Genomic DNA, 8,323 nt, shown 5'->3' with positions numbered 1-8,323 from the left:
GAAGAACAGCTGCAGGACTGCAGACCAGCTGAGCAGAAAATAGTAAGCTTGGCTGATGCGCGACAAGCAGACGTGCTTTGCCAAGGCACAGTCTATTTTCCTGGACTTAATTATACTTTCACTAATGTATTGTGTGTGCCGGAGCTAGAGACCAATTTGTTGAGTGTCTCCGTCCTGGCAACAGCTGGGTTCACAGTAATGTTTGATAATAAGGGCTGTGAAATCTTGAGAAAGGGTAAAAGGCTGGCTAAGGGAATACTAAAAGCAAATGTGTATGAGCTAGTGCAGACAGTGGGAAAGGCACAAACCGTGTGGAATAAACAGCCGCACAGCAGGTGCATTCACCGCTTGCATAGAAGGCTCGGTCATGCCAGCTATAACACAATTAATAAGACCCTGGAAATACTGCAAGGGGAAAAAGTGGATAAGTGCAATGCATTCCTAGATTGTAATATCTGTAAGGAAGCCAAATCAAAGTCCTATCCGGCTTCTAAAAGGAGTGAGCGTTTGTCTGAGAGACCGCTCCAGACGTTGTGGGGCCGTATGCACCTAGTGTTTCTAAAAATAGATTTGGTTTGGTTTTGGTCGATGACCACAGCAGGTTTGCGTGGGTGTATGCTATAAAACATAAAAGCGATGTGTTTGCTACATTCAAGTACTGGGCTAAAAGCGTACAGAAGCAATTGAATGCTAAGATAGCCGCGCTCCAGACAGATCAGGGAGGTGAATTCTTAAGTAAAGACTTTGCCAGCTATCTGAGGCAAGAGGGCATAACCCACAGGGTTGCCAACGTCTCCTCTCCGTGGGAAAACGGGGTGGTTGAACGCAGAGCTGCCGTTCTCCAGAATTTGTGCCACGCTTTACTAGAAGTCAGTGGTTTGAAGCTGGCATATTGGGGAGAAGCCTTGAAAACGTCCTGTTATATTTCTAATCGGTTGTGGACTGAGGCTCTAAATGATATACCCTACAGGGTCCTATATGGGAGAAAGCCAACCCTGGACTACCTTAGAATCTTTGGGTCTAAGGCATGGGTGAACATTCCTCTAGACAAAAGGAGGAAGGGTGGTGCTAAAGCCAGGAAACTAGTCTTTGTGGGCTACTAAAACGGCATGAAGTCCTACAGATTTGTGGACGGGCAGGATGTAATAAAACTGAGCAGATCTGCCTCGTTTTGCGAGGACGATAATTGGTCTGAGATACATGCCAATGAAATGCCCAAGGGAGCTGAACTGTAGCTGTCTCTGAAAAGTGAGGAGGGGCAAAAGCCAGAAAGTAAGCAGGTTCCCTCACTGAACAGGAGGAAGAAGCTGCTAGCAGTTCAGCCAGTTCAGCCAGTGTAAAGGTGCAGAGCTCTGAGGCTGTAAAGAATGAGCCAGCTGAAATCAGGGTCTCTGCAAGAGAAAATAAAGGAGTACTGCCGAAGAGGTACGGATATGATAATGAAATCCATTATCTGGGCAACGGGGGTTATCTGCCTAATGGAGAGCCCAGGTGTTATCAGAGTGCACTGGATTTAAACGTTGATACCTCTTTAATGAAGGAGGAAGGAGGTTATGTGTATGTGTATGATGATGAGCCTAAAAATTATCCCAGTGTACTAGAATTACTGTATGGCAAGTCTCCTAAAGAAGAGGGAGAAACATAAGCAACAGCCTGGAAAGAGAGGCTTTAAACAGTAACTAAATAAAAGGGTTCAATGTGTAAATGAACAGATGCTAGAATGATAAAAAGGAATGATGTAACATCAAAACAGAAGTGGCTGCTCCAGAATGTATTAAGCTGTAACTGAAAAATGTAACTGTTAAGCTGAAATGTAATGAAATTCCAAACTGTAACTGTTAAACCAAAATGTAAAAAATTGAAAGCTCTAAAATGTGTGTACTGGGAAAAGAATGTGCCTTTATACTAAACAAGGTATGGTGACCGTTCTAACAGACCGAGCCAGCAGAGATAAGGGGAGTGCTCAGTCTGGGAAGTGAGCCAACTGATAAGAATGTGCTTGCAGGGTAATTAGCAAGCAGAGTGAAGTGTGTGTGTGTCAGCACAGAGAATCAAAGACTGAAATACTGAACTGTGACAAATGTAAATATGGAAAGAAATGTAACTGAATGTATTAATGGTAATATGAACAATATGAATATGGAATATTGTGATTGTATTGCAGCATGGGCCTATAATCTGAGGAGGGGTGTCGCTTGTATATGAGAGAAGTGACAGTTTATAGCACATGCTGGGAAAGTGAAACTAATGCTAGAGGCTAGATCATCTAGATGACAGTAGGTGGCTGGGTGCCAGGGATATTGCATCAGCCAGCACAGTCAGCATGACACAGCAAGTTGCTGATTGGCTGCTCAATGTATAAATGTACAGAGACACTTTGGTGTGTGTGGGTTAATGAAGTTGGAGTGCAGCGGAGCATATTGTCGGAGTGGAGAGTGATTGGTGTGTAAATAAATGTATATAGTGGTTTTACAACTACTGTGTGCAACCTTCATTCTTGCGTCACTAAGGATCACCCTCTTGGGCTCTAAGCGCATCGACAAGCAATCTCCCAGCTGTGCGTGCTGGGAGCCGTGCGTGCACAATCTTGGCTGTTGCAGTGGAAGAAGTTGCGCCGCCATGAGCAGTCCAGTCAAGTGGTTTTCAGCCCTTTTCGATGGAAGCCATTTCCAAGGCTAACACTACCAGCGACCATCTTCCTGCAATTCCAGACTCCATGAGGGAGAAGCAGGAGTCCCACATATCCAATGATTGCTTTAGTCATCTGCATAAGGCCATTATGCTTATCTTAGGTGTGTATCCTGCCAGACTGCCCAAGCCTTTGTCAAACAGAACATTCAACAAAAGACGATGCCAGCCAGAGAAGGAAGAAGAGGAAGACCAGTCTTAATCCAGAGCCAGTGCTATTGTGTTAATCGGGTGTCACCTTAGATATCAATTTGGCCCTCTATTGTCATTTTAGATAAGTTTGTGTAGCTTGTTTTAATCCCCTCAACCCATGCCTTGCCCAACTGTCGTACTGGAGCCTCCCCTTTTCTGAGGTAATGTACCACATGTCACAGCATCATGACCCACCTGACCCCGAGTCACAGGGCCCTGGACCTCCCTCGCCCTAAGGGCTCAAGGTGGTCCTTATAACTTCTGACCCAACGTCCCCCAAGTGTGCATCTGACAGTACCCCTACCTTGCTGTTTAGATACACCCCAAATACCTGATCAGTTGAGGGTCCCTTCCCCCATCTCCTTCATCATCATTGGAGCCTTCCTTGAAGACTATGATAGGTAATTGTATTGCCCTGTTTGTCCATCCTCGTGTTACCCCTGTATATTTCATGCTGTTTCCCTAGGTCTGTATGTGTGTTGAATGATTTTATTCCCTTGTGTGATTGCCTTTATTTTATAATAAATACCATTGATTATTAGACAACATCTCCTCGTTATTGGAGTGGCTTCCAAAGGAGACATCTTCTGTATACATAGATCCTGATCTCGCTAGAGCCTAGTTGCGCACCAAACTAATTCCCCAAACCTATTTTTTAAGGGAAATTTGGCTAACACCATGCACATACCAGTCCACTCATATAGGTAGAGGGTGAGCAGTAAATAAGCATACATTATGCTTTATGCTAAATTACTGCTCCCCCTCTACCTAAATGTATGAACTGGTAACTTCCATTTCATTGTATCTGAAGAAGTGTGTGTGCACATAAAAGCTTGTACCCTGAATAAAACTTTGTTGGTCTTAAAGGAGCTGCTGGATTCAAACTTTGTTCTGAAAATGCTAAGGAAAGTTGAAATCATCAGGGAAAGAGGAAGATCCAACATGAGATGAATTTTCTCAATGAAGGAAGCCATGACCTTCAGTTTGCAAGATCTAAGCAAGACTGTCAATGATAGGACACTTTGGAGATCATTAATTCATAGGGCCACAATAAGACAGAAATAACTTGACAGCACATAACAAACACATTTTTTAAAAATTTTTAACAACATTTTAGCCAAAACTAGTGTGGTTAAAGTGTGACAGAAATGATGGGCTGGAGCCAGCAGAAATTTCTGCTCATAGAAAGTAGGGGCAATTTTCACTGATTCTGCCCTCTCATGGCAGACCTCTGACTCTCCCCTCATGCTGGTACTGGCTAGGATCTCTTGTCTCCCAGGGGAAGCATTTTTGGAGGGTGGAACACCTTGGGCTGCACCAAGAGAGGGAGGCAGTATAGTCCTCCTCTGCTGATGGTAATTGGTTCCATCAGCTCAGACTTTTTCCAACCCAATAAGATTTTTTAAAAAACCAATACCCGACAAGAACAACCTTTAGGCTGAAATATGTTAGTAACAGTATAACAAAACCAATATGAAATGCATTAAATAACAGAATTATAAAATCTATATTAATAAGTATATTAACAAATCAATGTCAAATTCAATGTAACAAAAGCCACTATGGGACATAAAATCAGTAATAAAGGCAATATCTACAAATTAATAAAGTGCAGTTATAACAACATAATCCAGAAATAAGTGTCATGGTTCAACGGTGACAAATTTCATAGTTCAATGGGTGACTGGTCACCCAGCCTGTTTCATTACAAGGTGATGAGCACATGAAAACACCCTGCAGTCAGTTCCTGGGTAATGAAGAAACAGCTTGCTTTAAGAAACTGCAGCCTTTCTAGGTAAAATTCATTATTTGCTTATCCTACCTGTCCCCCAAGATAGTCTTGTTGACTATCTAAATGCAGGTGTGGCTGTAAATAAATACAAATTGGGAGAGCTGCAAAAATTTCATTTCAAATTAAAACACCAAACGTGCTGTATCTAAACAAAATGGGTTGGATGGATCTTGTTGGTGCTTTAATTTTTGGTAGAAAAAAGCCCAGCAGGAGCTCATTTGCATATTAGGCCACACCACCTGATGTCACTGGAAGTGTCACCTTCACCTTCAGCAACTTGATCTTTACAACAAGGCTGCAAGGTAGACTGCTGACCCTGGTAGTCTGCTGCAGCCTAACTCCAATGCACACTATTTGAAGAAGTGACCAGTGACTCATTGAACCTTACCCCCTGCCACAAATTTTGTTAGTCTTTAAGGTGCTACTGGACTCTTGCTCTTTTTGACTCCAACACACACTGTTCAACAGCACCTTAAAGACGCACATAACTTCCCGTTCCCTATTTTAAATTCACAACAACCCTGTCAGTTAGATTCTAGAGGGCTAGCCATGTTCTGCAGCCAAAATAACTAACTAAGGAGTCTCAGTACTTTGAACAGCCCTTTGAGTAAGATTCTAGAGGGCTAGTTGCCATTTGCAGCCAAAATAACCAACTCAAGAGTTTCGGCTAGGGTTGCCAAGTCCAATTCAAGAAATATCTGGGGACTTTGGGGGTGGAGCCAGGAGACATTAGGGGTGGAGCCAAGATCAAGGCTGTGACAAGCATAATTGAACTCCAAAGGGAGTTCTGGCCATCACATTTAAAGGGACGGCACGCCTTTTCAATTCCTTCCTTCCATAGGAAATAATGAAGGATAGGGGCACCTTCTTTTGGGGCTCATAGAATTGGACCCCCTGGTCCAATCTTTTTGAAACTTGGGGGGGGGGTATTTTGGGGAGATGCTATACTGAAAATTTGGTGTCTCTATCCCCAAAAAACAGCACCCCCAGAGACCCAGATATCCGCGGATCAATTATCTATGATTTTCTATGGGAATAAATCTCCATAGGGAATAATAGAGTTCCCAGCAGACATTTCCCTCCCCTCCCCCCACTTTCCGATGACCCTGAAGCGGTGGGAGGGTCTCCAAACTGGGGGATCCCCTGCCCCCACCTGGGGATTGGCAACCCTAGTCTTAGCACCTGAAAGACCACCCACTTATTATAACACAAAAGATTTGGTGAATCAGTGCAAAAAGCTTTGGTGAATCAGTGCATCTGATGGAGAAAAAACCTTTCCACTCCAGCTGCATCCATCATACTTTTAACCCTGCTCTGAACCTCAGGGGTATCCCTGAATGGCTCTCCCTGCCCCAGTAGGATCCCCATCACAGCCCTGTTCATGGAGTTAAGGCGACAGTGAGTTGCCCAACATCACCAATTGACCTTAGGTGCAGAGCAGAGATTTGAGTCCCAGTCTCCTTGAGTCTAACAGTCTAACCACTATATCAGCCCGACTCAGCTCTCCTCTACATTCCTTTCACCTTCCAAGTTGCCCAACCAAGATAACATTTAGAATGGCTGCAGCTTTTCTTGTCCCTCTCTGGCTCCTGTTAACTCTTCCATAACTGGAGGGGAGGCATTCCAGGCCTAGTGGATCCCCTCAGGTGGCCCACAGCAAAGTGCAGCATGCAACCTCCATCCACTCCTCCCTTCAGACAACTGGCAAGCCCCTCCTGAGGAACCAAACACCACCAGCTTCAGCTACAGCATTGTACTTACTGCCTCAAAGCCAGGCCAGCTTAAGCCATTCACTCCTCACCAGAAAATGACCTGGAGAAGAGGAGAAAACAGGAGCATCCACCACTTACGAGCACTGGTGAGAGACAAGTCACTGATGTCCCCCTCCTCCATTCTTTTCAAGTTTGTACAAAGAGGGGAAAGAGTTGTCTCAGATGGCTTTGTTTATCCTGCTGTGCATGTAGAGTGGGGTGGGACTTAAGCATACTCAGAGTGATGCTAGATTTAAATGGGGGTAGAATCCGGTTGTAAATTGCAGCGTTTGCTCTCTGGGTTATTGCAGAAGGGCTGGACTTCTGTTTCTCCATGAAATATGACTATCTGTAGTGTTTGATTTCCTTTTTGTTAATTGAAGTGTGTGCCTCTTGATTAACACTTTTCAAGTTCTGTTGCACATTTTAAACTTTATGCAACAGTTTTTAATAGCAATTAGAATAATAGAATCATAGAATTGACTCCAGAAATGAAGACGGGATACTCTCAGAGCCCTACTGTGACTTCATTTTAAAAGAATCATTGTAGAGGCTGACTTCTAATTTAAAAAAAAAATTAGTGCGCAATGTCTATTTGTATGTGAGGAAGTGTGCTTGCACATGAAAGCTCATACCTTGGATCACTGCCAGCCAGCCCAGCTAGCAGCACCCACATTTCCCAGTCTTCTCTGCTATCATGGAGGTACCCAAGGCCCCGCCTGGCCTGGGATCACAGTGGCTGCCACATGGCGAGTTGGGCCAGCCAGAGCCCTGGCCAGCCCAGGTGGAGGTTCTGTTCCGGTGGACTCCAGCAGAAAAAAAGTCCTGGGTCTTGTGATTCCATTCTGCTTAGTAAGATGTCTTCCTTAAACACAAAAAGTCATTCTAATTTATTTACTTAAAGGGAATCATTGGATCCAAAGGTATTATACAAAACATATTATTTGATGCCCATCTATTGCTAAATCAGTATATAATACATGCAATCACATAAACATTTCTCAGAGTAAAGGATGCACAGTGCAATCCTAAAGAATATCTTCCTGGAAGTAATTTTCACTTAACAGATCTGAGCAATATTCTGAGTAGACTTGCTTAAGATTGCTCTCTTAGAAGAGCAAAACAATATTTGAAGAAGAAGGCTGCAGATTTATACCCCACCCTTCTCTCTGAATCAGAGACTCAAAGTGTCTCCTATATCTTCTCCCCCCACAACAGAAACCCTGTGAGGTGAGTGGGGCCGAGAGGGCTCTCACTGTCTTTCAAGGACAACTCCTTCAAGAGCTATGGCTAACCCAAGGCCATTCCAGCAGCAGTAAGTGGAGGAGTGGGGAATCAAACCAGGTTCTCCCAGATAAGGGTCTGCACACTTAACCACTACACCAGGGGTGGGGAACCTTTTTTCTGCCAAGGGCCATTTGGATATTTATAACATCATTTGCAGGCCAAATTATCAACTTACAAAACAAAAGGAGAATAAAGTGAAATGAAGAAATAAGAAAAAAGGGGGATAAAGGGAAATAAAGAAATGTGGGGAAGAAATGGAAAGAAAGGAAAATAAAGAAAGGGAGGAAGAAAGACGAAGGAAGGGAAATAAAGAAGGGGGGAAGGGGGAATTAAAGGAAACAAAGAAATGGGGGGAAGAAATAGAAAGGGAAATAAAGAAATGTGGGGGAAAGTTACCTAAACTGTGACAGTGACTTTTCCAGGCCCTGCAGCAATCCTGGCTGGCCAGCCAGGGCCCAGAGAGGCCACAGCATGGCTGAGTCCTGCAATCCCTGCCAGCCAGCTAGGTCCTGGGGAGGCTGTTGTACAGTGCGGCTGGGCCACATAATCTTCACTGGCCAGCTGGGCTCCAGGGAGGCCACCATGTGTCTTGTCTCAGCCCAGCAATCCCCGA

Source organism: Heteronotia binoei, chromosome 2 (genome assembly GCF_032191835.1).
Source record: "Heteronotia binoei isolate CCM8104 ecotype False Entrance Well chromosome 2, APGP_CSIRO_Hbin_v1, whole genome shotgun sequence".
Taxonomy (NCBI): domain Eukaryota; kingdom Metazoa; phylum Chordata; class Lepidosauria; order Squamata; family Gekkonidae; genus Heteronotia; species Heteronotia binoei.
Note: the sequence above shows the minus strand (reverse complement) of the source record.